At 45.4% G+C, this 25,738-nt stretch overlaps 2 long non-coding RNA genes across 3 annotated transcripts; both read left to right on the top strand.

Moving 5' to 3' along the window:
- Positions 1–514: 514 nt before the first annotated feature.
- Positions 515–1,086, top strand: LOC136570709 (uncharacterized). Its single transcript, XR_010785562.1, has 4 exons — positions 515–579; positions 660–766; positions 850–930; positions 1,008–1,086. It is a non-coding gene; the product is annotated as an uncharacterized lncRNA (long non-coding RNA).
- Positions 1,087–3,669: 2,583 nt separating this feature from the next.
- On the top strand, positions 3,670–6,877 carry LOC136570710 (uncharacterized). 2 transcript variants are annotated; one of them, XR_010785564.1, is made up of 8 exons: positions 3,670–3,783; positions 3,860–3,901; positions 3,995–4,055; positions 4,140–4,183; positions 4,265–4,305; positions 4,387–4,837; positions 5,802–5,895; positions 6,446–6,877. It is a non-coding gene; the product is annotated as an uncharacterized lncRNA (long non-coding RNA). The 2 variants fall into 2 exon arrangements; XR_010785563.1 differs by having other exon boundaries at positions 3,670–3,901.
- The last annotated feature ends 18,861 nt before the right edge of the window (positions 6,878–25,738 follow it).

Genomic DNA, 25,738 nt, shown 5'->3' with positions numbered 1-25,738 from the left:
TCTTTGCAGTTCTTGGAATAAATCATTCGGTTAGCATCTCCTTCCTCCAGGTTTCTCTGAGCCTCATCAGCTCACCATCGGTCTCCCCTTGGTCATCTCCTTTTTCATTCTCTCAGTCCTCGCAGCCATTTTCCTTGCCAGGAGATTTCTGTCCGTGTTGTGTCCCCGTTGGCTGTCGCGTCCTGTCTGTCCTGTGTCACGGGTGTCTGCACACATTTGTGCCGGAGCTGCTCTGCCCTGCTGCATAGCCTGGTGCAATAGGACAAGCCCTGGGTGGTTTAAATTTGTAATATGGGCTGTACTTGGACTCCAGATGCTATTCCTATATTGACCTGAGGTGTTTGCAGCTTTTGAGATTTTCTGCAGGTGTTTGACTTATGTTCTAACTCTCTTTCAGTTGCAGATGCATTGCACCCATGGCAGAGCCCCCATCCTGGGTGAGTGGGTTCCCACAAGCAGGTCAGTCACCATTGGTCTCTGCAGGGGGAGTGTCAAGGGTGACCCTGTTACAGCGCTGTTTTTTGTCTTTCTTTTTAGGAAGTAAATCTGGATCCTAACAGTCAAGTTTAGGAGAGCAAGGTTATCAGGAGCCTTTCTTGTTGCTAAGGTCTCAATTCCTGGGGCACGTCTCAGTCTCCATTCTCGTTTTTGCGCCTTAGGCCGTCCACTCGGAGCACGCCAGGCTCCCATCCCCAGTGGCCGATGGACCGGGTTTGCCGCTCTTGCGAGCCCTGAGTTCCGGGTCAGGAACCGCCGAGGAGCTGCGGTGAGTCGGGGAAGTAGGGAGGAGGAGCGAGGGTCCCCTCAGGTTTCAGCCATGCCAAATCACCTCATCTCCTCTTACCCCAGGCACCCCCCAGGACGACGGTCTCGGTCTCCGAGCGTGCCCGAAGCATGCGGCCCGAGCAGCTGAGCGTTCTTAGGAGCATGGTGAGTAGCAGACTTGTGGTGTTTTGGCCGAGGGGCTGCCAAGATCAGGCACTGATGTTTGGTTTTCTTTAATACAGCTGTCTGAGAGACACCAGCCCGGTGCCAGCAGGACCTTCCCGGCTGACGAGGCGGCCTTTCTTCACACCCGAGACCGGCATCCCCAGCTGTGCGAGAGATAAGTAGAGGGCCACGACCCACAGAGGGGGATGCAAGCAGGGTGCTGGTTTGGGAATTACTGGGAGGGGTTTTTTAGTCTGCTTTGGAGGTGGGGGGGCGTCCATGAAGCAGCCGCTTAGGCCCCATAAAAGCAAAGCCTGACTTTGGATCACAGTGCTGAGGTGAGCAGGGCAGAGCAGTCCCGGTGTGTATTGTGTCACTTGTCTTTTGTGTATTATGTGTTGTTTGGGTATGTCATGTCCTTTACCTTAGGCCTTGGAGGGGCCTGTCAGAAACCCTGGCATCATTGTTAGCATCTGTGATCTCTGCATTCCTCGGCCTGGCACCCAGGCCATAGAACTTTGGACTCAGGAGCTCAGACAGGCATCAGACTCTCTTGTCTCTTTAGAAGCATCCAGTCAGATGTCTTTTCAGGTCTTGTTCTGAGCTGTATGGACAGCTCTGCCCCGCCAGGATCCATTATGGCGGACTAGGACTCGAAAGAATGTGAGGGCAGGTAGAGGCTTCTGGCCGTAGGATTCTTGGGCATCCATCTTTGCAGTTTTTGGAATAAATCATTCAGTTAGCATCTTGTTCCTCCAGGTTTCTCTGAGCCTCATCAGCTTGCCATCCATCTTACCTCAGTCATCTAATTTTCTGTCCTTGTGCTCCTTGCAGTCGTGCTTCTTGTCTCGAGATTTCTGTCCGTGTTGTGTGCCTGTTGTCTGTCACGTCCTGTCCTGTGTCACGGGTGTGTGCACATATTTGTGCTGGAGCTGCTCTGCCCTGCTGCATAGCCTGGTGTAATAGGACAAGCCCCGGGGACTTGAAGTTTGTAATGTGGGCTGTACTTGGACTTTAGATGCCATTCCTAGATTGACCTAAGGTGTTTGCAGGTTTTGAGTTATCCTGCAGGTGTTTGACATATGTTCTGACTTTCTTTCAGGTGCAGATGCATTGCATCCATGGCAGAGCCCCCCATCCTGGGTGAGTGGGTTCCCACAAGCAGGTCAGTCACCATTTGTCTGTGCAGGGGGAGTGTCAAGGGTGACCCTGTTACAGCGCTGTTTTTTGTCTTTCTTTTTAGGAAGTAAATCTGGATCCTAACAGTCAAGTTCAGGAGAGCAAGGTGATCAGTAGCATTTCTTGTTGCTGAGCTCTCAATTCCTGGGGCAAGTCTAAGTCTCCATTCTCTTTTTTGTGCTTTAGGCAATCCACTCAGAACCTGCCAAGCCCCCGTCACCAGACGGCCGATGCACCGGGTTCCCTGCACGTGTGAGCCCTGTGGATGCGTTACAGGATCTGGTGAGGAAGCCCTGATCTTTTCTATTTAAAGGTGCCATCCAGGTGGCCTTGGGCAGCTGCCAAGGAGTTGCGGTGAGTAGGGGAAGTAGGGAGGAGGAGCGAGGGTCCCCTCAGGTTTCAGCCATGCCAAATCACCTCATCTCCTCTTACCCCAGGCTTACCCCGTGACCATGGCATCAGCCTCGGAGCGCGGCCGAAGGGTGCGGCCCCAGGAGCCGGGCATTCTTAGGAGAACGGTGAGTGGCAGAATTGTTGGGTTTTGGCCAGTGTGCTGCAGAGATCATGCATTGATATTTGGATTTCTTTCATGTAGCTGACTAAGAAACAACAGGGAGTTGTTGAACAACAGTGCCAGCAGGAACTTCCCAGATGTTGAGGCTGCCTTCTTTTGCACCTGACACGGACCTGCATCCCCAGATGTCTGAGAGATAAGTAGAGGCGTACAACCCACAGAGAGGATGAAAGCGGGGCGCAGGGTAGGGACCCACCGGGAGGGATTTTTGAGTCTCCTTTGGAGATGGGGGTGTCCATGAAGCAGCCCCTTAGGCCCCATAAAAGGACAGCCTGACTTTGGATCACAGTGCTGAGGTGCGCAGGGCAGAGCAGTCCCGGTGTGTATCGTGTCACTTGTCTTTTGTGTATTATGTGTGTTTGGATATGTCATGTCCTTTACCTTAGGCCTTGGAGGGGCCTGTCAGAAACCCTGGCATCATTGTTAGCATCTGTGATCTCTGCATTCCTCGGCCTGGCACCCAGGCCATAGAACTTTCTCCTCAGGAGCTCAGACAGGCATCAGACTCTCTTGTCTCTTTAGAAGCATCCAGTCAGATGTCTTTTCAGGTCTTGTTCTGAGCTGTGTGGACAGCTCTGCCCCGCCAGGATCCCTTATGGCGGACTAGGACTTGAAGGAACGTGAGGGCAGGTAGAGGCTTCTGGCCGTAGGATTCTTGGGCATCCATCTTTGCAGTTTTTGGACTAAATCATTTGGTTAGCATCTTGTTCCTCCAGGTTTCTCTGAGCCTCATCAGCTCACCATCGGTCTCCCCTCGGTCATCTCCTTTTTCATTCTCTCAGTCCTCGCAGCCATTTTCCTTGCCAGGAGATTTCTGTCTGTGTTGTGTCCCCGTTGTCTGTCACGTCCTGTCCTGTGTCACGGGTGTCTGCACACACATTTGTGCCGGAGCTGCTCTGTCCTGCCACGTAGCCTGGTGCAATAGGAGAAGTCCCAGGGACTTGAAGTTTGTAATGTGGGGTGTAGTTGGACACAAGATATCTGGAGCTATTAAGTTACCCTGCAACAGTTTGACTTTTGTCCTGACTTTCTTTCAGATGCAGAAGGATAAAATCCAGGGCAGAGCCCCCCATCCCGGGTGTGGGGATTGCCCCGAGCATGTGAGTCCATGTTTGTTTCTGCAGAGGAAGCATAAATGGTGGCCGTTACAGCATTGTTCGTTGTCTCTCTTTTTAGGAGGTCAAGGCCGAGAGCAGCAGTCAAGGCCGAGTGGGTGAGGTGAGCATTGAATAGCATACAGAAGCAGTTGTTATTGCCGAGGTCTCAGTTTTGGTTCAGCTCTAAGCATCTCCTCTTGTTTTCTTATTTTAGGTGGTCCACTTGCCATCTCTCCTGGCTGAGCACGCCTATGCCAGGCGGGTGAGAGCTTAAGGTATCGGTGTGGCATCCTTGTCAGATTTGGGAGGTTGTGTTTTCACAGTATGTCACCATGCTTTTCTGCTTTGTTTCTTTGCAGGTGCTGTCGCTGCCCTAGGCACGCCCTGGATCAGAGGAGGGCAGGTGAGTTGGAGTTTAGGCAGGCTGATTCCTAGGTGAGCGTTACACAGCAGCATGCTAAGCGTGTCCCTTTTCTCTTTGCAGGTCTCTTCCGGGCACCCTTCGGAGTCAAATCAAGATTTGAGGTGAGCCGGGGCAGTGGTGCGGAGGAGTCCCGGGGATTACTGTTTTTGAGGGCAATAGTCAGGTTTTCTGTTTTGTCTTAGGTACCCTGAGGAGGCTTGTAGCCCAAGCTTGGAAACGGCAGCACCGAGGCACACACGGAGAGCATCTCCACGTCTGACCGAGGATGGATTTTGTCCGCTCCTCTTCCAAAAGCTAAGTGTCGGGGCCAGTGGTTGGGAGAAGGGGAAAAGCCTTTACTATCACAGGGGGCAATTTGATGTCAGCTTAGGGGACAGGTCTGTAGCGGGGTGGGCTCTCTGGCAGTAAAGGGAGAGGGTTTCCCCTCAGCCTCGCCAGAGCCTTTGCTGGGCAGGGCAGTTCCGACCCATCTTCACATTTTCGTGTACTTTGCGTCGTCCGCCTCCCTCGACTCGACGTCGTCACGGATCTTTCCCCCGAGGAGCTCGCCTTCACGTCCGGAGCTACGGCCACGGTCACCCGGCAGTCGGCTTCCTTCTCTAGGCTCGCCGAGCCTCTCGAGCATCCTCTTAAGTACTTTGGCACTAACTTCTTTTAACGAGTTACATTTCATCATCACGTGCCATCGTCATAGGGCTTCCTTTCCTTTGGCATCATCAGCCTCTGGCTCATCTTGCACTAGGAATCTCGGGTCCCTACGGGGACAGTGCCAGGCAGTTGTCACTCGTCTCTGTGTTATGTCGTCTGTGTCTATGTTATGTTGTCCGTGTCCGTGTTATGTCGTCCGTGTCCATCGTCCTACGTGTCACAGGCCCTTGTTACGTCTCGATGCTTTATCGGCACTATTCCGTGCCACGTAGGCCATATTCTACTCACGTTCCTTTCCGGATATCCCTTATTCCGGCATCTTTACATTTTTACTCTTTGAGACAGGAATGTCTCAAAGGGACAAGATGTTCTCATCCATCTTCCTTTTCACTACCGGCTTTGGTAGTGCCTTTTTTTCCACGCCATTCTCTTGGACTTCTGGAGGAAGCGTCTTACACCCTCCTCACGTGACTGCAGGAGTTCTATAGGTTCCATCCTCCCAAGGGGTATAGGGCTCAAGAATTAATCTTCCAGAGAGCTATCTCAAGTCCTGGCTTACACTGTATGTACTTACATTGTTTGTGCCTATGCTGGCTTATACTGTATGTACTTATACTGTATGTACTTACATTGCGTTTACCTATGTTGGCTTACACTGTATGTACTTACATTGTGTGTACCTATGCTGGCTTATATTGTATGGACTTACACTCCATGCACACTTGCACTGCGTCTGTATGCGTCTGCTTTTATTGTGTGTGCTCATGTTGTACCACTTATGGTCGGAGCTGCCCTGCCCTGGCATGTAGTCACAGTTACGTAGAACAGTTATAAAAACTTTACTGTTCATCTGTCTTTAATGGGGTTTTGGGTAGAAAATTTATTGGTCCAGAGCGGGGACAAGTCCTAGCTGTCAGCCACTCGTTGACCGCTTCCTGTCGTCTCACAGGTCCCCGAGGCTACTGATTTCCCCAGAATCTACCATTTGACGTCGAGGAGCAGCAGCCAGAAGAAGCGTGGAAGCGCGTTCTTCAGCATCTCGAGTAAGAGCCGCAGGGAACGTTTAAATGGGAGGAGTGCGTGAGCGTGTGTGAGAGCACGTGCCTGTGTCTGTCTGCGTCTGCTCGTCTCTGCGTGTGTGAGCGCATGCTGACTGGATTTAGAGTAAAAAATCCCCAGCCGGGTTTACCCCCCCTACCCCCCGGCTGTTTTTTTTTTCTTTTTTTTTTCCCCCGGCTGGGTTTTTTTTCCCCGGTCCCGGTCGGTCAGCGAGGCGACGTTCATCGCCAAAGTTTGGGCACAGACCCTCCAGGGACCGGGTATTTCTTCAGGCAGGGGGAATTTTTGGAGGCTCCAGGGAACCACGTTCCCGAGGACCAATGATTGCTGGGGTGTGATTTAGCAGGTTTGGTGAGAGGGATGGTGAGTTTGTGTGTCATTTGAAGGGAGTGTTAATGGTAGATGAGTGCTGTTTTTTGTGTGCTTTTGTTGTTTTGGGTGTCCTGTAACAATAAATCCACAAGTAATGAAAATAGAAAAAGGTTATAATCTTGTGTTAATGTGTGTGTTTTGTTGTATTGCTCTGTATTGCAGGGTGAGCACAGGGTGAACTCTCTCCTCCTTGCTGTGACACCTGGGCTGGCAGGGATGACACAGTGACCTCTGGCAGCCCATGCTGCCTGTGCCATCACCTGGCACTGAGGTGTTTGATGAAAATCCTTTTGCTGGGTTTTTTCTCCTGAGAAGCCTCAGAACAGAAATGGAACCAATAACAATCTGCTGGCTGTGGAGTGTGGGCTGGAGATGGTTTAGCAACAGGGGCATCTTGGGTTGGTCTCCTGTGCATTGTTTCTACTTGATGCCCAATCATGGTCCAGCGGTGTCGGGGCTGTGAGCAGTCCCAGGTTTTTATTATTCATTCCTTTCCAGCTTTCTGATGTCTCCTTGCTCTTTTAGTGTAGTTCTAATATCTCATTTTCTTTTAATATAATAGAGATCATAAAATAATATTTCAGCCTTCTGAAAGGGGGAGTCAAGATTCTCATCTCCTCCCTTGTCCTGGAGGACCCTCAAACACCACCACAATCAGCGGCCGAGCGGGTTTGTGCGAGCCTCTCAGGAACCCTCGGCCGGTCCCGAGTTGGCAGACACCGGGGGGGGACAGCCCCAACACGGCCGACAGCGGGGAGACACTCTCTGTGCCCCGAGGGTACTGAGGGCACCTGGGCTGGGGGGAGACACTGTGTGTGCCCCGAGGGTGCTGAGGGCACCTGGGCTGGCAGGGAGACACTCTCTGTGCCCCGAGGATACTGAGGGCACCTGGGCTGGGGGCAGACACTCTGTGTGTGCCCCGAGGGTGCTGAGGGCACCTGGGCTGAGGGGAGACACTGTCTGTGCCCCGAGGGTACTGAGGGCACCTGGGCTGGGGGGAGACACTCTCTGTGCCCCGAGGGTCCTGAGGGCACCTGGCCTGGTCGCCTTTGCAGCACAAGAGACACCAGAGACAGCGGTAGAAGATAAAGGGCCGACTCTTAGCAGGGGTTAATGCAAGGTTTTATTAGGAGCCCAAAGGAGCTCCTGCACCTCAGGGGGCTCCTGCCCAGAGCCCTGGGAGATGTGCCAAGGTTACATTTTAAGGGAGGTGGAAACCGAAAGTAGATAACACCCTACCAACCATTAAGTGACCCTAAGGGATGGATGCTGGGGGATAGACATATAGGACAGCGTATGGGGCAAGGCTTGGGGGGCTGACCCCCGGCCTCTGGCTAATCACTCGAGGACTTGGACCGAAACTTCTGCATGGGGGGGATGGGAGGCTGAGTGATTGACAGAGAGCCAGGGTGGGGGTTTGGGGTTGATCTCATCCCGGGAGAGGGATAACACAGGTAAAGGGAGGGGGGTACAGTTTGGGATAAACCATTTGGGAAAAATTACTTCAAAGTATTACAAAGTATAAAAATGCACTACAGCAGGTTTGGGCAGCACCAAATAAAATGTAATAAAATGCTTTAAAAATAGAAAAATTAAAAATAAAAATAAATAAAATAACAAAACTAATTAAAAATAAATAATAAAAAAAACCAAACTGTAAAGTGCTGTAAAGTGCCGTACAAGTTCCATAAAATGTAGTGCCGTAATGCAAGACCCTCAAACACCACCACAATCACCAGCTTAAATTGGTCTGGGCAGCACCAAATAAAATAAAATAAAAAGCTTTAAAAATAGAAAAATTAAAAAAAAAATTAAATAAAAAACAAAATTAAAAAAATAAATGCTTTTAAAATAGAAAAATGAGAACTAAAAAATAAAAAGAAAATTAAAAAAACAAAATGCTTTAAAAAGAGAAAAATTAAAAATAAAAATTAAATAAAAAATAAAATTTAAAAAATGCTTTAAAAATAGAAAAATTAAAAATAACAATTAAATAAAAATAAAATTAAATAAATAAAATAAATGCTTAAAAAATAGAAAAATTAAAAATAAAAATTTAATACAAAACAAAATTAAAAAAATATAAAAAATGCTTTAAAAATAGAAAAATTAAATATAAAAATTAAACTAAATATTATTAAAATTAAAAGGTTTAAAAATAGAAAAATTAAAAGTAGAAATAAAAAATTAAAAAATAAAAAAGGTTTCAAAATATAAAATTATAAGTAAAAATTAAATAAAAAATAAAATTAAACAATAAAAAAGCTTTGAAAATAGAAAAATTAAAAATAAAAATTAAATAAAAAATAAAATTAAAAAAATAAATGCTTTAAAAATAAATAAATTAAAAATAGAAAAATAAATAAAAAACAAACTTAAAAAAATAAATGCTTTAAAAATAGAAAACTTAAAAATAACAAAATTAAGAATAAAAATAAATAAAAAATAAAATTTAAAAATTCAAAAACTTTGAAAATAGAAAATTTAAAAATAAAAATTAAATAAAAAAAAGCTTTAAAAATAGAAAAAATAAATATAAAAATTAGAAAAAAAAAACAAAATTAAAAAATAAATGCTTTAATAATACAAAAATTAAAAATAGAAAAATAAAAAACAAAACTAAAAAATAAATGCTTTAAAAATAGAAAACTTAAAAATAAAAAAATTAAAAATAAAATTAAAAAAATAAATGCTTTATAAATAGAAAACTTAAAAATAAACATTCAATAAAAAACAAAATTAAAAAATATAATAAATGCTTTAAAAATAATAAAATTAAATATAAAAATTAAATAAAAAATTAATAAAATAAAAAGCTTTAAAAATAGAAAAATTTAAAAAACCCCCAAATTAATAGAATAAAATTAATTAAAAATACATGAAAAACAAAATAAAAACTCTAAAGTGCTGTAAAGTGCCGTAAAATTTCCATAAATCGTCGTAAAAGGTGCCGTAAAGCGCGGCTGTCGCAAAAGGTGCCGTAAAGCGCGACTGTCGTAAAAGTGTCGTAAAAGGTGCCGTAAAGCGCGACTGTCGTAAAAGTGTCGTAAAAGGTGCCGTAAAGCGCGACTGTCGCAAAACTGTCGTAAAGCGCGACTGTCGCAAAATTGTCGTAAAAGGTGCCGTAAAGCGCGAGTGTCGTAAAACTGCCGTAAAGAGCATCTGTCGTAAAAGTGTCGTAAAAGGTGCCGTAAAGCGCGACTGTCGTAAAAGATGCCGTAAAGCGCGACTGTCGTAAAAGTGTCGTAAAAGGTGCCGTAAAGCGCGACTGTCGCAAAAGGTACCGTAAAGCGCGACTGTCGCAAAACTGTCGTAAAAGGTGCCGTAAAGCGCGACTGTCGTAAAAGTGTCGTAAAAGGTGCCGTAAAGCGCGACTGTCGTAAAAGGTGCCGTAAAGCGCGACTGTCGTAAAAGTGTCGTAAAAGGTGCCGTAAAGCGCGACCGTCGCAAAAGTGTCGTAAAAGGTGTCGTAAAGCGCGACTGTCGTAAAAGTGTCGTAAAAGGTGCCGTAAAGCGCGACTGTCGCAAAAGGTGCCGTAAAACGCGAGTGTCGCAAAAGGTGCCGTAAAGCGCGACTGTCGTAAAAGGTGCCGTAAAGCGCGACTGTCGTAAAAGTGTCGTAAAAGGTGCCGTAAAGCGCGACCGTCGCAAAAGGTGCCGTAAAGCGCGACTGTCGTAAAAGTGTCGTAAAAGGTGCCGTAAAGCGCGACTGTCGCAAAAGTGTCGTAAAGCGCGACTGTCGCAAAAGTGTCGTAAAAGGTGCCGTAAAGCGCGACTGTCGCAAAAGGTGCCGTAAAGCGCGACTGTCGCAAAACTGTCGTAAAAGGTGCCGTAAAGCGCGACTGTCGTAAAAAGGTGCCGTAAAGCGCGACTGTCGTAAAAGTGTCGTAAAAGGGGCCGTAAAGCGCTACTGTCGTAAAACTGCCGTAAAGCGCGACTGTAGCAAAACTGTCGTAAAAGGTGTCGTAAAGCGCGACTGTCGTAAAAGTGTCGTAAAAGGTGCCGTAAAGCGCGACTGCCGTAAAAGGTGCGTTTTTCGACAGTCGCGCTTTACGACACTACCTTTTTTATGGAACTTTTACAGTACTTTACAGCACTTTACGGATTTTATTTTGTTTTTTAAATATTTTTAATTAATTCTATTTTTTAAATTTAATTTTTATTTAATATTTTTTTAATTTTCCGATTTTTAAAGCTTTTTTTAATCTTTTTTTAGTTTTAATTTTTCTATTTTAAAGCATTTATTTTATTTTTAAATTTTCCTTTTTATTTAATTTTTAGTTTTAATTTTTATATTTCTAAAGCATATTTTAAATTTTTTTATTTTTATTTTTTTCTTAATTTTTACTTTTGATTTTTTGATTTTTAAAGCCTTTTTAATTATTTTTTATTTAATTTTATTTTTGATTTATCTATTTTTAAAGCTTTTTATTTTATTTTAAATTTTTTTTATTTAATTTTTTTGTTTTATTTTTTTTAAAGCATTTTTTTTTAAATTTATTTTTTATTATTTAGTTTTCTTTTTTTATTTATAAACTCTTTATTTTATATTTTAAATTTTATTTTTTATTTCATATTTATTTTTGCTTTATCTATTTTTAAAGCATTTCTTTTATTTTTTAGTTTTTATTTAATATTTAGTTTTGATTTTTTTATTTTTAAAGCATTTATTTTATTTTTTACTTTTTATTTAATTTTTATTTTTGATTTTTCTATTTTTAAAGCTTTTTATTTTATTTTTAATTTTATTTTTTATTTAATTTTTTGTTTTAATTTTTTTATTTTTAAAGCATTTATTTTATTTTTTAAATTTTATTTTTTATTTCATTTTTATTTTATGGTTTTTCTATTTTTAAAGCTTTTTTATTTTTTAATTTTATTTTTATTTAATTTTTTGTTTTAATTTTTTTATTTTTAAATCATTTATTTTATTTTTTTAATTTTATTTTTTATTTCATTTTTATTTTTTGCTTTTTCTATTTTTAATGCTTTTTAAAAAAATTTATTATTTTTAATTTTTAGTTTTTATTTTTTTATTTTTAAAGCTTTTTAAAATTTTTTAATTTAATTTTTTATTTCATTTTTAGTTTTAATTTTTTATTTTTGAACTATTTATTTTATTTTTCAAATATTATATTTTATTTCAGTTTTATTTTTTGCTTTTTCTATTTTTAAAGCATTTAGTTTATTTTTTTACTTTTATTTTTTATTTAATTTTTAGTTTTGATTTTTTTATTTTTAAAACATTTTTAAATGTTTTTTTAATTTAATTTTTATTTTTGATCTTTCTATTTTTAAAGCTTTTTAAATTTTTTTTTAATTTTCAGTTTTAATTTTTTTTATTTTTAAACATTTGTTTTATTTTTTAATTTTATTTTTTATTTCATTTTTAGTTTTAATTTTTTATTTTTGAACTATTTATTTTATTTTTATTTTTTTATTTCATTTTTATTTTTTGCTTTTTCTATTTTTAAAGCATTTCTTTTTTTTTAATTTTCTTTTTAATTTAATTTTTAGTTTTGATTTTTTTATTTTTAAAACTTTTTTAAATTATTTTTTATTTAATTTTTATTTTTGATCTTTCTATTTTTAAAGCTTTTTTTTATTTTTTATTTAATTTTTTAAAATTTTTCTATTTTTAAAGCTTTTTTTTTATTTTTTATTTCATTTTTATTTTTTGCTTTTTATATTTTTAAAGCATTTATTTTATTTTTTTAATTTTCCTTTTTATTTAATTTTTAGTTTTGATTTTTTTATTTTTAAAACATTTTTTCATTTTTTATTTTTTATTTAATTTTTAGTTTTAATTTTTTTATTTTTAAACATTTATTTTATTTAATTTTATTTTTTAATTTTATTTTTTATTTATTTTTAGTTTTGATTTATTTTTAAAGCATTTCTTTTATTTTTTTAATTTTATTTTTATTTAATTTTTTAGTTTTGATTTTTTTATTTTTAAAGCATTTCTTTTATTTTTTAAATTTCATCTTTATTTCATTTTTAGTTTTAATTTTTGTATTTTTAAAGCATTTCTTTTGTTTTTTAAATTTTTTTTAATTTTTAGTTTTAATTTTTCTGTTTTTAAAGCTTTTTATTTTTTTAATTTTCTTTTTTTTTCCCATTTTTAAAGCATTTATTTATTTTATTTTATTTTATTTTTTATTTAATTTTTATTTTTAATTTTTCTATTTTTAAAGCTTTTAATTTTATTTTATTTGGTGCTGCCCAGACCAACTCAAGCTGGTGATTGTGGTGGTGTTTGAGGGTCTTGCAGTTACCCCGATTAATAGGTAGAGATGATGTTTGGAGGCCACAGTGTTACAGGTAGGGGTTAAACAGTTTTTTAGGGTCTTTCAGGTGATTTTTCAGGGATTTTTAGGGATATTTCAGGGGTTTTTTTACAGGAGTTTTTTAGGAATTCTCTGGAAATGTTTAGGATACCTTAAGGGCTTTTTCAGGGCTTTTTCAATAATTTTTAGGGTGTTTTAATGACTGTCTTACTGGGGAGCCCCAGCCACCCAAGGCACCCCATGCCGGCGCCGCGGCGCTCCAGCCCAGCCTCCCGTCAGCGCCGCCCGTGGTCGCTTCCCCTCCCCTGCCGCCGCCTCTGCATGGCGGGCCGAGCCGCGCCTTCCCCACCGCACCCTCCCGCTTCAGAGCTGCTGGATGGCGTGGCTCCGCCGCCTCCTGCAACCACGAGCGTCCCGGCGTTCCCTTCCACGGCCGCAGCCGCGGCCCCGTTCCTGTTCCCGCAGCTCCGCCGCCTCCCGCACGCCCCGGCCCGCCCGGCGCCATGATGACTGCCCGCGCCGCCGTAGTGACGGAACCCACGCATGCGCAGTTGCTACAACCCCCGCACCAGCGATATCACTCCGCGCCGACTCATCAAACCACAGCGCTGCTTCCGGGATCAGCCACACGCATGCGCAGTTCTATCTCCACGGCCCCGCCGCCACCCCCCACTGCATTTGCCGCAGCTTTGGTACAGCCCGGTCCCGGTTCCGAGCCGCTGCGTGCCGCTGTCCGGCCACAGCCGGCATCCCTGTGCCCTGTCACGCCACTTCTGCCACCGCTGCGTCTATACACGGCACCACAGCAGGCGAAAACTGCAGCGCCTTGCACGTATCCTTCCGCGTCTCTCCTTCTGCCGGCACCGAGAGACCCCTCTGCAGCGCGTAACCCTGAGCAACCGATACCTGGTGTGCCTCCGCGTTTTCGCCTTCCACACTCCTAGCACCCAGTGGGACTACTTTGTGTCACGATTCGTCTGCACAGCCACATCCATGCACACAAACCGTGCGACGAGGAGGAGGAGGTTGGAATATGACAGCTGCTTTAATAAATACAGGACAGAGAGAGAATTATTTTGCCCCTGCAAATGCCAGCTCTTTGATCCCAACACAAAAGAATTTCGAAAAAGAACTGTTCCCAAATAGCTCCAGAGTCCCCTCAGTGTTTGGGACAGATTTCTCGACCCACAAATAGACAGTAAACCCTGAAAATTTGCCAGCATTAATGCCAAAATTAGAAAACTCACAAAAATCTTTTGATAATTTTCACCTAACAGACTGGTGTGAAAAACATCAATCACTTGCTTTTAAAATTTTTGAAAGTTTAATAGTAATAAAATGGTTATAAAAATAGTAATACAATTAGAGTAATAATAATTTGGACAATTTGAATTAGGACAATATGAGACAACAAAAACAAAGAGTTACGGACATCCGGGTACCTTTTTCTGGGCAGCACGAGCCTGAAAAAGGACCCCCGTTAACAAAGGATTAACCCTTAAAAGCAATAGCCTGTTGCATAGTCATACACTTCGTACATGGTGCATAAATTCCATTCAAACACAGAATTCTGTCTGGTCATCATCCACTTCTTCCTTCTAATCCTAACGGCGCCTTGGAGGTGGGAAGAAGTTTGTTTCTTCTGATAAGAGGGCAATAAATTCTTTTTCTCTGAAAGATCCAGGTGTCCTGTGGCCACTATCTTGCTGCAAGTCCTTTCTTTAAAAAAAGTATCTTACATAGCATCGTTTCTATTTTAACAGTTTTTGTAACCTAAAACTATATTTAACACACTACTTAAGAGAATTAATACAGCATTACTTTCTAACACAACACATATAATATTCGTTTTAATATTTCAAAAAAGCCAATCATAAAATACCTGCATTTTTCACAATCCCCACTCTTATTCTTTGTAAATCATTTGGCTTGAGCAATATTTCTTATCTACTTGCATCTTCTGGACTATGCGGGCAAAATAAAACAGGGGATTACACAAGGAAGAAATATAAAAATAGTTGCAACACATAAAATGAAAGATCTTAATTTCTTCTAATACATTACCCTACCAGCTAGGTTTTAACATTGTTTTCTAATTTTTGGACCGGTACCTGGGTTATTATATGCATATATATTTTTTTTCTTCTTTGATTTCTTTTGCTTTTTCTAGAATGACTTTTCTGTGGTCATGAATTTTCAACAATTTGATATATTAAACTTTCCAAAAAACACCCCCTTCTTTGGCCAATAAATAGTGTAAAGCCAACCTATTCTGATACACTACAGTTTTTGTTTGGCTTAGCTGACTTGATATTAACTCCAATGCCTGGGCAGCTCCATTTGCTATCATTTCTATAACTGCTTGGAGTCTTGTAATACGACTCAATAGATAATTTGGGGTCAATACAGATTCAATTGCTGTGCTGGTTTTACCTTTTCGTTTATTTGTTTTTTTACCAAATCTCGAACCATATCTTCAAGATTAAATGTAAAACAAATCCATCTCTCTCCTTTTGGACATTCAATTCCAAATATATTACCACTTTTTCCTAAGTTTCTTGTAATCCAATAATTTACTCAATTTTGCTTACAGGTTCTTAATTTGGATGTGTTATAACAGTGGCTGTTGACGTAGGTGTGTGTAATAAAAGAGGAACTTTGGTTTCTTTCCATGTGATGCTTTCTGTAGCATTTGTGACACAATCTTGCTGGTATCCCGAAAGGGAAAAGAGAACAAATGAGTGCCAGAAACAGGAATAACAGAGGTCCAGTATGGCTTATACTCCCACCTCCCAGGCCTGTGAGGTTGCAACCCACAGCAGGTGTATTTGATCTTCTCGGTGGCAGAATACAGAGGCCAATCTGGTCGTGCCCTCTATTTCCTTGTCACTTTCTCTTAAATAATTTCCAGGCAAATTGGTTTTGACACCCTTTAACTGTGGTCTCTTACGGTTCTTCAGGTATCTCTCATTCACCAGGCACTAATAATTCCCATCCACAAGGCTAAGTTATTACTTTAACACTTTTTGCAATAAAAGCATAAATTTTGTGAACTACAATACTAATTATTCTCACAATTCAAGCATTTACTTATAACCCAGCTAGCATGTCCAGTATTGGAATGAATCAAATAAAGTTTACTGATGGAAATGGTAATTCCCCTTCTCCCCTGTACAATTCTCAGGCTAAGGTCAGAACACAAAAACAGGCTTGATCCTTCTATCTGGAGTATTCCTCCCCTAAGGAGATGTTCTATTCAGGCATGACCAGAATAAAACCAGGCAGTGCTTGAAACCAGTGGTATAAGCGTTGTCTTAATTCTTAATTCTGTGTTGTTCTTTGTACATTTCTTGGATCATTTGCCTTTTTCGAAACTATTACCACTCAGTCCCCATTGGAAAGTCAGTTTGGTATCACCCGGTTTAAATGCGATAGTCCATTCCTCAGGTTCCTTCACAAGTCCTTTGATTCTGCTGGCATGAATTCACCCTCTTTCTGTGATTCTGATTGTTGCTTCAGTAGTACCTGGAAAGGACTTCTTAATAGCATAGTAATAAAAGAAAGATAATACTGCATTAACTTTTACCATTCACTTTTCTTCCAAACTTTCTGGGTTTAGCTAAAAGCTTTTTCCACAGCAGCCTCTTCTTCTTCTATCCAGCTGTGCTAATAGCTGCAGAGGCAAATTCTTCTTTTTGTGAGTTACAGTTAGTTAAATAAGAAAAGCTAGACCAATTTTAACATGATATGTATCACATCTATTGCTTTTTACTTTTTGGGCAGCATTTAATTGTTTTAGCCTTACAAACCCATTCTTCAGGAAAAAAACCCAAAAAACAAAAAACTTCTTTTTAACAGCAAACAAAACACACAAAAGAAAAAACCAAAAACCTTCTTACTTAAGAAAAGCAAACCACTTTGTGAGGTTTGGAGAGTCAGCAATCTCTGCTTTGATTTTATCTTTTAGTGCTAGCCCCCCTCCCGCTCTTTTCACGGCCTTGCTGTCAATGCCGTGCTGCCACTTCGCTGCGGGGCCGGAGCAGGGGAGAGCAGCCAGGGGCATGGGGACCCTGGGGGCAGCCTTGGGTCCCTTTTGCCCTCTCTCTCTCTTCTTCTCTCTCTTTCTCTTTCCTTCTCTCTCTCGGCCCACTTACCGGGGCTGACACTGCCATCCTCGACTCGGGACCCCGGCAGCCTGGGAGCCCCCCCGGCAGTTCTGCCACGGAGCCAGCCCGCTCCTGCCCGGCAAACCCGTGTCCTCTGCTGCCAGCACCGCCACCGGGTCACCTCCATGGATCGGTGCCTGCCGCAGCCTCCGAGACCCCGCCGCTCGTAGGGAGCGGTCAGACACCTCCCAACCTTGACAACCCCAAACCTGGCATCCCCAGGTGCTCCTGACATTCTTTTCCTTTCTCTAGTCAACTTCTCCTCTTTTCCCTTCAAGGAGAGCCCGTTCTGCTAAACCCTTTCTGGACCTCAGTTCGGCATTGAATAACTTCCTAACAACCGTGTGTTAAGACACTTCCCTGCCTTTCATGCAAAAACCCGCATTCACACTTCTGCTCTCTTCTAGCACCAAGATGTCATCACTTCACATTCTAACATCTCAGAGTTTGCTAACCACCTCCCTACTTCAACTTCTCTCTTTCTTCTCTTCTTACCTGTTTTTTTTGATTCAACACACCTCAGACGGTATGAAGTGAACCTAACTAAATTACTTCCAAAACTAAGCTTACAACTTTCTTTTACTAGGATTGCAGTAGCTGTTAAATACCTACTGGCTAGCTGTGGCTTACTGAGTCTAACATCTTTGATATATAAGCTACTAGATATTTTTTTACTCTTCCTTACTCTTGAATTAAAATTTTATGAGCTACTCCATTTTCTGTATTTATGTATAAATGATAAATGACTTTTCTAACAAAGGTAAGCTTAAAGCTGGTACTTAGGCTAGTTTTAACTTAACTCTTTTAATTAAACAATATCTTCTTTGGTCTGTTTTATATCATCTCCTTCTGTCAGTTTTTTCATACACAAATTTTGCTACTTGTGCGTACCCCTCAATCTATAATCTATAATATTTCAATAATCTAGGTAATTTTCTGATCTCTCTCTTTGAAGAGGGAGGGAGAATGAATAAAATTCTTGCAAATTTCTCATGGTTGGGTTTCCAACTACTTTTATTTATTAAGTGTCTAAGATATTTTACCACTGGGTAGTGAGTCTGAGTTCTTTTATTAACCTCCCTTAAATCCTGTACTAGTCTATAACTCCCATCAGACTTTACTGGGGGAATAGGGATATTATGAGGAGACATACAAGGTTCTTATGCCCCATTCTTTATTAGTCCTTCTATTACTGGCTTCAAACCTTCCCGTCCTTCTAAAGATACAGGATACTGATGTACACGTACGGGACAATCTTCTCTCTCAATTGTAACCCTTATGGGGTCAATATTTAATCTTCCCCTATTTCCTTCCCCACCTCAAACTTCTTTGTTGTTTTTTTTTTTTTCTTCATCCTCTCTTAAATAATTTTAAAACTCTAGCTGTCATTTTCCCATTTTCTGATATAACTCCTATTCTTAATTGCACTTTTAAGACTCTTCCCAATAAATTGCTACCTGCCCCTGGGACCAATAAGACATCTCCCATCCAAACGTTAGTTTCTTCCCTCAATTACTACATCTTTAATGAGCAGAAATGTAAAACTTTCCCTCTTTGCCCCTGTTACTTTCACTATCTGTTTGCTCACACTATAACTTTTTGGAATATTTAACAGGCAGGTTCTCTCTGCCCCTCTGTCTATTACAAATTCCAATTCTTCTTCCTGGGGACCCACTTTTAAAGTTATCACAGGCTCCAGATGGTATTTGTTCCCCCCAGAAAATAAGAGCTTATGACCTCCCTATTCCTCCTCTGTGCCCATCTCTTTAAAGATTTTCAGAGAACGGAGCTCAGGGCAGGACGGGGAAACTCGGCACCGCTCAGGCTCTGGATCCTCCAAAGGCGGCGTCTGCAGGGGGAATCACCCGAGGGGCTCGGCACCGCTAAGAGTCTCGGTCCTCCAAAGGCGGAGTCTGCAGCCGGGATCGCCCGAGGGGCTCGGCACAGCTCAGGGACTCGGTCCTCCTAAGGCGTGGTCTGCAGCTGGGATCGCCCGAGGGGATCGGCACAGCTCAGGGTCTGGGTGCTCCAAAGGCGGGGTCTTCAGCCGGGATCGCCCGAGCGGATCGGCACAGCTCAGGGTCTGGGTGCTCCAAAGGCGGGGTCTGCAGGGGGAATCACCCGAGGGCATCAGCACAGCTCAGGGTCTGGATCCTCCAAAGGCGGGGTGTGCAGGGGGAATCACCCAAGGGGATCGGCACAGCTCAGGGTCTGGATCCTCCAAAGGTGGGGTCTGCAGCCGGGATCGCCCGAAGGACTCGGCACAGCTCAGGGTCTCGGTCCTCCAAAGGTGGGGTCTGCAGCCGGGATCGCCCGAGGGGATTGGCACAGCTCAGGGACTCGGTCCTCCTAAGGCAGGGTCTGCAGGGGGAATCACCCGAGGGGCTCGGAACAGCTCAGGGTCTGGATGCTCCAAAGGCGGGGTCTGCAGCCGGGATCGCCTGAGGGGCACGGCACAGCTCGGGGTCTGGGTGATCCAAAGGCGAGGTCTGCAGCCGGGATTGCCTGAGGGGATCGGCACAGCTCCGGGTCTGGATGCTCCAAAGGCGGGGTCTGCAGGGGGAATCACCCGAGGGGATCAGCACAGCTCAGGGTCTGGATCCTCCAAAGGTGGGGTTTGCAGGGGGAATCGCCCGAGGGGCTCGGCACAGCTCAAGGTCTGGATCCTCCAAAGGTGGGGTCTGCAGAGCGAATCGCCCGAGCGGCTCGGCACAGCTCAGGGTCTGGATGCTCCAAAGGCGGGGTCTGCAGCCGTGATCGCCCGAGGGACTTGGCACAGCTCAGGGTCTGGATGCTCCAAAGGCGGGGTCTGCAGCCGGGATTGCCCGAGGGGCTCGGCACAGCTCAGGGTCTGGGTGCTCCAAAGGTGGGGTCTGCAGGGAGAATCACCCGAGGGGCTCGGCACAGCTCAGGGTCTGGGTGCTCCAAACGCGGGGTCTGCAGGGGGAATCACCTGAGGGGATCGGCACAGCTCAGGGTCTGGGTGTTCCAAAGGCGGGGTCTGCAGCCGGGATCGCCCGAGGGGCTCGGCACAGCTCAGGGTCTGGATCCTCCAAAGGCGGGGTCTGCAGCCGGGATCGCCCAAGGGGCTCGGCACAGCTCAGGGTCTGGATCCTCCAAACGCGGGGTCTGCAGGGGGAATCCCCGAGGGGCTCGGCACAGCTCCGGGTCTGAGTGCTCCAAAGGCGGGGTATGCAGGGGGAATCACCCGAGGTGATCAGCACAGCTCAGGGTCTGGATCCTCCAAAGGCGGGGTCTGCAGCCGGGATCGCCCGAGGGGCTCGGCACAGCTCAGGGTCGCGGTCCTCCAAAGGCGGGGTCTGCAGCTGGGATCGCCCGAGGTGATCGGCACAACTCAGGGTCTGGATCCTCCAAAGGCGGGGTCTGCAGGGGGAATCACCCGAGGGGATTGGCACAGCTCGGGATTTGGGTCCTCCAAAGGCGGGGTCTGCAGCCGGGATCGCCCGAGGGGCTCGGCACAGCTCAGGGACTCGGTCCTCCTAAGGCGTGGTCTGCAGCTGGGATCGCCCGAGGGGATCAGCACAGCTCAGGGTCTGGGTGCTCCAAAGGCGGGGTCTAAAGCCAGGTTTGCCCGAGGGGATCGGCACAGCTCAGGGCCTGGGTGCTCCAAAGGCGGGGTCTGCAGGGGGAATCACCCGAGGGGATCAGCACAGCTCAGGGTCTGGATCCTCCAAAGGCGGGGTCTGCAGGGGGAATCACCCAAGGGGATCGGCACAGCTCAGGGTCTGGGTGCTCCAAAGGCGGGGTCTGCAGCCGGGATCTCCCGAAGGGCTCGGCACAGCTCAGGGTCTCGGTGCTCCAAAGGCGGGGTCTAAAGCCAGGTTTGCCCGAGGGGATTGGCACAGCTCAGGGCCTGGGTCCTCCTAAGGCAGGGTCTGCAGGGGGAATCACCCGAGGGGCTCGGAAATGCTCAGGGTCTGGATCCTCCAAAGGCAGGGTCTGCAGGGGGAATCACCCGAGGGGCTCGGCACAGCTCAGGGTCTGGATGCTCCAAAGGCGGGGTCTGCAGCCGGGATCGCCCGAGGGGCTCGGCACAGCTCAGGTTCTGGGTGCTCCAAAGGTGGGGTCTGCAGGGAGAATCACCCGAGGGGCTCGGCACAGCTCAGGGTCTGGATCCTCCAAATGCAGGGTCTGCAGGGGGAATCACCTGAGCGGTTCGGCACAGCTCAGGGTCTGGGTGTTCCAAAGGCAGGGTCTGCAGCCGGGATCGCCCGAGGGGCTCGGCACAGCTCAGGGTCTCGGACCTCCAAAGGCGGGGTCTGCAGCTGGGATCGCCCGAGGTGATTGGCACTACTCAGGGTCTGGATGCTCCAAAGGCGGGGTCTGCAGGGGGAATCACCTGAGGGGCTGGGCACACCTCAGGGTCTGGATCCTCCAAAGGCGGGGTCTGCAGGGGGAATCACCCAAGGGGATTGGCACAGCTCGGGGTTTGGGTCCTCCAAAGGTGGGGTCTGCAGCCAGGATCGCCCGTGGGGCTCGGAACAGCTCAGGGTCTCGGTCCTCCAAAGGCAGGGTCTTCACGGGTAATCATCCGAGGGGCTCGGCACAGCTCAGGGTCTGAGTGCTCCAAAGGCGGGGTCTGCAGGGGGAATCACCTGAGGGGATCGGCACAGCTCAGGGTCTGGATGCTCCAAAGGCGGGGTCTGCAGCCGGGATTGCCCGAGGGGATCAGCACAGCTCAGGTTCTGGGTGCTCCTAAGGCGGGGTCTGCAGGGGGAATCGCCCGAGGGGCTCGGCACAGCTCAGGGTCTCGGTCCTCCAAAGGCGGGGTCTGCAGGGGGAATCGCCCGAGGGGCTCGGCACAGCTCAGGGTCTCGGTCCTCCAAAGGCGGGGTCTGCAGCCGGGATCGCCCGAGGGGCTCGGCACAGCTCAGGTTCTGGGTGCTCCAAAGGCGGGGTCTGCAGCCGGGATCCCGCAAGGGGCTCGGCACAGCTCAGGGTCTGGATCCTCCAAACGCAGGGTCTGCAGGGGGAATCACCCGAGGGCCTCGGCACAGCTCAGGGTCTGGGTGCTCCAAAGGCGGGTTATGCAGGGGGAATCACCCAAGGTGATCAGCACAGCTCCGGGTCTCGGTCCTCCAAAGGCGGGGTCTGCACCCGGGATCGCCCAAGGGGATCAGCACAGCTCTGGGTCTGGGTGCTCCAAATGCGGGATCTGCAGGGGGAATCACCCGAGGGGCTCGGAACAGCTCCGGGTCTGGGTGCTCCAAAGGCGGGGTCTGCAGCCGGGATCGCCCGAGGGGCTCGGCACAGCTCAGGGTCTGGGTGCTCCAAAGGCGGGGTCTGCAGCCGGGATCGCCCGAGCGGATCGGCACCCCTCAGGGCCTGGGTGCTCCAAAGGCGGGGTCTGCAGGGGGAATCACCCAAGGGGATCAGCACAGCTCAGGGTCTGAATCCTCCAAAGGCGGGGTCTGCAGGGGGAATCACCCAAGGGGATCGGAACAGCTCAGGGTCTCGGGCCTCCAAAGGCAGGGTCTTCACGGGTAATCACCTGAGGGGCTCGGCACAGCTCAGGGTCTGGGTCCTCCAACGGCGGGGTCTGCAGCCAGGATCGCCTGAGGGGATCAGCACAGCTCAGGGTCTGAGTGCTCCAAAGGCGGGGTCCGCAGGGGGAATCACCCGAGGTGCTCGGCACAGCTCAGGGTCTGGGTGCTCCAAAGGCGGCGTCTGCAGGGGGAATCACCCGAGGGGCTCGGCACAGCTCAGGGTCTGGGTGCTCCAAAGGCGGGGTCTGCAGCCGGGATTGCGCCAGGGGCTGTTCCGGTGCAGACCGAGCTGGAGCGTGGATCGGCCCCGCGTGGCTCACGGCGGCTGATCCGGCAGAGACAAAGCCGGCTACTGACCCCGGCTGCAGCGGAGGGAGCTGAGCAGAGTCAGGGTAGCCGGGGATGGGACAGACGGGACCCCCCCTCGGTGCGGTCAGCGCGGTAACCACGGTGCACACAGCAGGACGGACGCCCCCACCCCTTCTGCCGGCACGGCCAGCGGAGCGGCCGCGGGCTAGGCGGCCGGGACCGGGACAGACGGACCGGGACAGACGGACCGGGCCAGACGGGCTGTGCCGGAGCCGGCACCGGGGCTGGCGCAGCCGCGAACAAGTGGAGGAACAAATAGGAATGGATGAGGTAATATTTCGTTCCTAGCCTTATACTTTCACCGTTTTTTTTTTATTGCCTTTAAAAATGTTATTTTCTTACAATCTCCCTTCTGCCCAGCATGTGGTATATCCTTTTTTTTTTTTTTTTCCTGGATTAAACGGTTTTTACAAATAAATCCAGAGCTTACCAAAGCAAACTTCTGCTTGGATACTTGGAAATGGTCGACGAGTTAACTCACGACCTTCTCATATTGTTTTTATCACCACCCTTTTATTTATCCTTTGGCAAATTATACATCTTTCAGTTACTTGTTTTTCTACTCCAAAAATCGCAATGCATCCATAGTTCCTTAAAAAAAATGATCACACAAAGCCTGAGTATCCCACTGGGCGTCTTGATACATGTCCTCTGCTATTCCCTAGTAAGCATTTTATTATCTGTCTTCCATCAAGATGTTTCTATTTCCCCCATTTATCTTTTTCGCCACCTATCTTGTTTTAATTCACCTTTTTTTTTTTTGCTTCCCTAAACTTTGGAATTTCCAATTTTTCCTCATTTGGAGTAATATTAACTCTTTCAGCTCCATTTTCTGCTGCATCTTTAGCTTCCTGATCTGCCAAATTATTTCCAGGGTCTTTACCCTGCATATGCCAACCCTTTGATCCAACACAAAAGAATTTCGAAAAAGAACTGTTCCCAAACAGCTCCAGAGTCCCCCCAGTGTTTGGGACAGATTCTGACCCAAAAAGAGACACTAAACGCTGAAAATTCATCAGCATTAATCCCAAATTAGAAAACTCACAAAAATCTTTTGATAATTTTCAACTAACAGACTAGGATGAAGTCTGAGGCCAGATTTGCAAAGAAGAAAGTCTAAATCCTCTAGCTATGCCCGTGCCATTCAGCCAGCAAGCCGCCAGTCCTAGAACACGGGTGGCTATCCCACCTCCTGAGATAAAAGAAGTGCGAAAAGCAATAAGGGATGGTGGTATCTGCTCCCCATATTTTAAGCAACTGCTGAAAAGGACAGTCCTGGAAGGACATACACTCACACCAAATGACTGTAAAAATCTTGCTAGTATAATTCTCACAGACTCACAATATACGCTATGGGAACTCAAATGGAAGACTGCTCACAGGGGTACAAGCCACTTATAGACAGAGTACCGATGCAGACCTTCGTACCCTTGTCATGTCTAAGCTGACTGGTGACCCTCCTGATGCTCAGAATGATAATCGAGTGAATTTACCCAAAACAGCGTTAGATGACATTAAAAAGATGGCTCGCAGAGCCTTTTTGCAAATTCAGCCTGCAAGAAGTTTTGAAAAAGCCTATAATCTGATTAGGCAAGACTCGTCTGAACCATTTACCGAATTTGTGGACCTGGTAATGCCAGGAGCAGAAAGGCAATGTGGCAATGATATAGCTCGCCCAATAATGATACGGGACATTATTGAAAATAATGGCAATGCAGAATGTAAAAGAGTTATTAAAGCCCTAGGAAAAGAAAACCCCGCAGTGCATGCAATGATGCATGCCTGTAACAAAATTGGGAGTCCACAGCAAGTGGCAATTATCCAGGCAAATGAACTTGGAAAAACTCTAGGAGAAAAAATTGAAAGGGCTCTTACAGCTCAAACAGCGCAAGCAGTCGCACAGGCAGCACAAACAGAAGCTTTACCTGTCAATCACCCCAAGACGAACGTCTGGGTTGCTTTAGCCAGGTCTGCAGGCTCCGATACCATCCGTCTATCTGACACAAGCCCTGACAAACCTTTTTCAACCTGTCTAGTTGGAGTACCTTTCCCAAAGGGTTTTCATAATGTTACTCCTGATAAATATTGGCCATATGATGATCATCACGGATCTCCAACTCCCAGCCAGAAACACCAAACTTACATTGATAATTCTAAAACTGATAAATCTGACCTTCAAGAGAAATCCTAGGCTCATTAACTAGGGATACCTGTTACTTCTTTCATTTCTTAGGAGAAGACGGCCCTCATTTAAAGGTCACCCCATATCACCCAGCTTATAGCAATATGACTTCTCATCTCCGTCCGTCCCGACCGTGCTACCCCCCCCGATGCTCCTACAGGTAGAAACTCACTCACTAGCAGGAAAAATCCTTCCAATGCATTTTTTTCTGTTTTTATCCTCTGAGTGTCCAACTTCATTTGCTAAATTTCTAGAGATTTGAGCTCAAATTACCATTTCTGACCAGTGCAGAGACAAATGATGAAACATTCCTGAGTTATTCTTACTCTTCATCTTATGGAAGTACCAGCCAGCACTCAATTTGCATGATCTAACCAAAGCAGACATTTCACAGAAAAGCACTTTCTATAGCAATATTGAAAAACTATAGATTGAGGTAAAACCATCAAGTTTCTGCCCTCCCTGGTGCAAAGTCACATGATGTTTGAAGAGCATTCCACTGAATTTTCTAAAGATGTGTGCATGTGTCATCTGGACCACAGGAGATAAAGCAGGGTTAAAACACTGAGCAAAACTGAAGTTAACAAACATAAGGTTCATCAACCTTGCAATAGAAGCTTGCAGAAACCTTTCAAGGCTCATCCAATAAAGCCCCGTGGCACTTTGTTCTTCCCCCTCCTCCCAAATCTCCATCCGTCTGAGGCAGCATCAGCAGGAAATTTTGCACGGAAGCTTGCCAGATAAAATAGCTATATCATCTGCCATTAGTTTTAGAGAGTTCTTCAAAAATAGGTTAAAAATTATTTTATCTATTATTTTTTAGCTGTGTCCTAAGTTAGGGATGGGCCAAGTCTCGTGTCTTTGTTTCACAGAAAGTTGGTTCACGTGTCCTTTCATATCACATGTGCAAGTATTTCCCATCTGCATTCTGCCTTATCAGA

Source organism: Molothrus aeneus, unplaced genomic scaffold, assembly GCF_037042795.1.
Source record: "Molothrus aeneus isolate 106 unplaced genomic scaffold, BPBGC_Maene_1.0 scaffold_353, whole genome shotgun sequence".
NCBI lineage: Eukaryota > Metazoa > Chordata > Aves > Passeriformes > Icteridae > Molothrus > Molothrus aeneus.
Note: the sequence above shows the minus strand (reverse complement) of the source record. Positions and strands in the feature narration are given on the sequence as shown.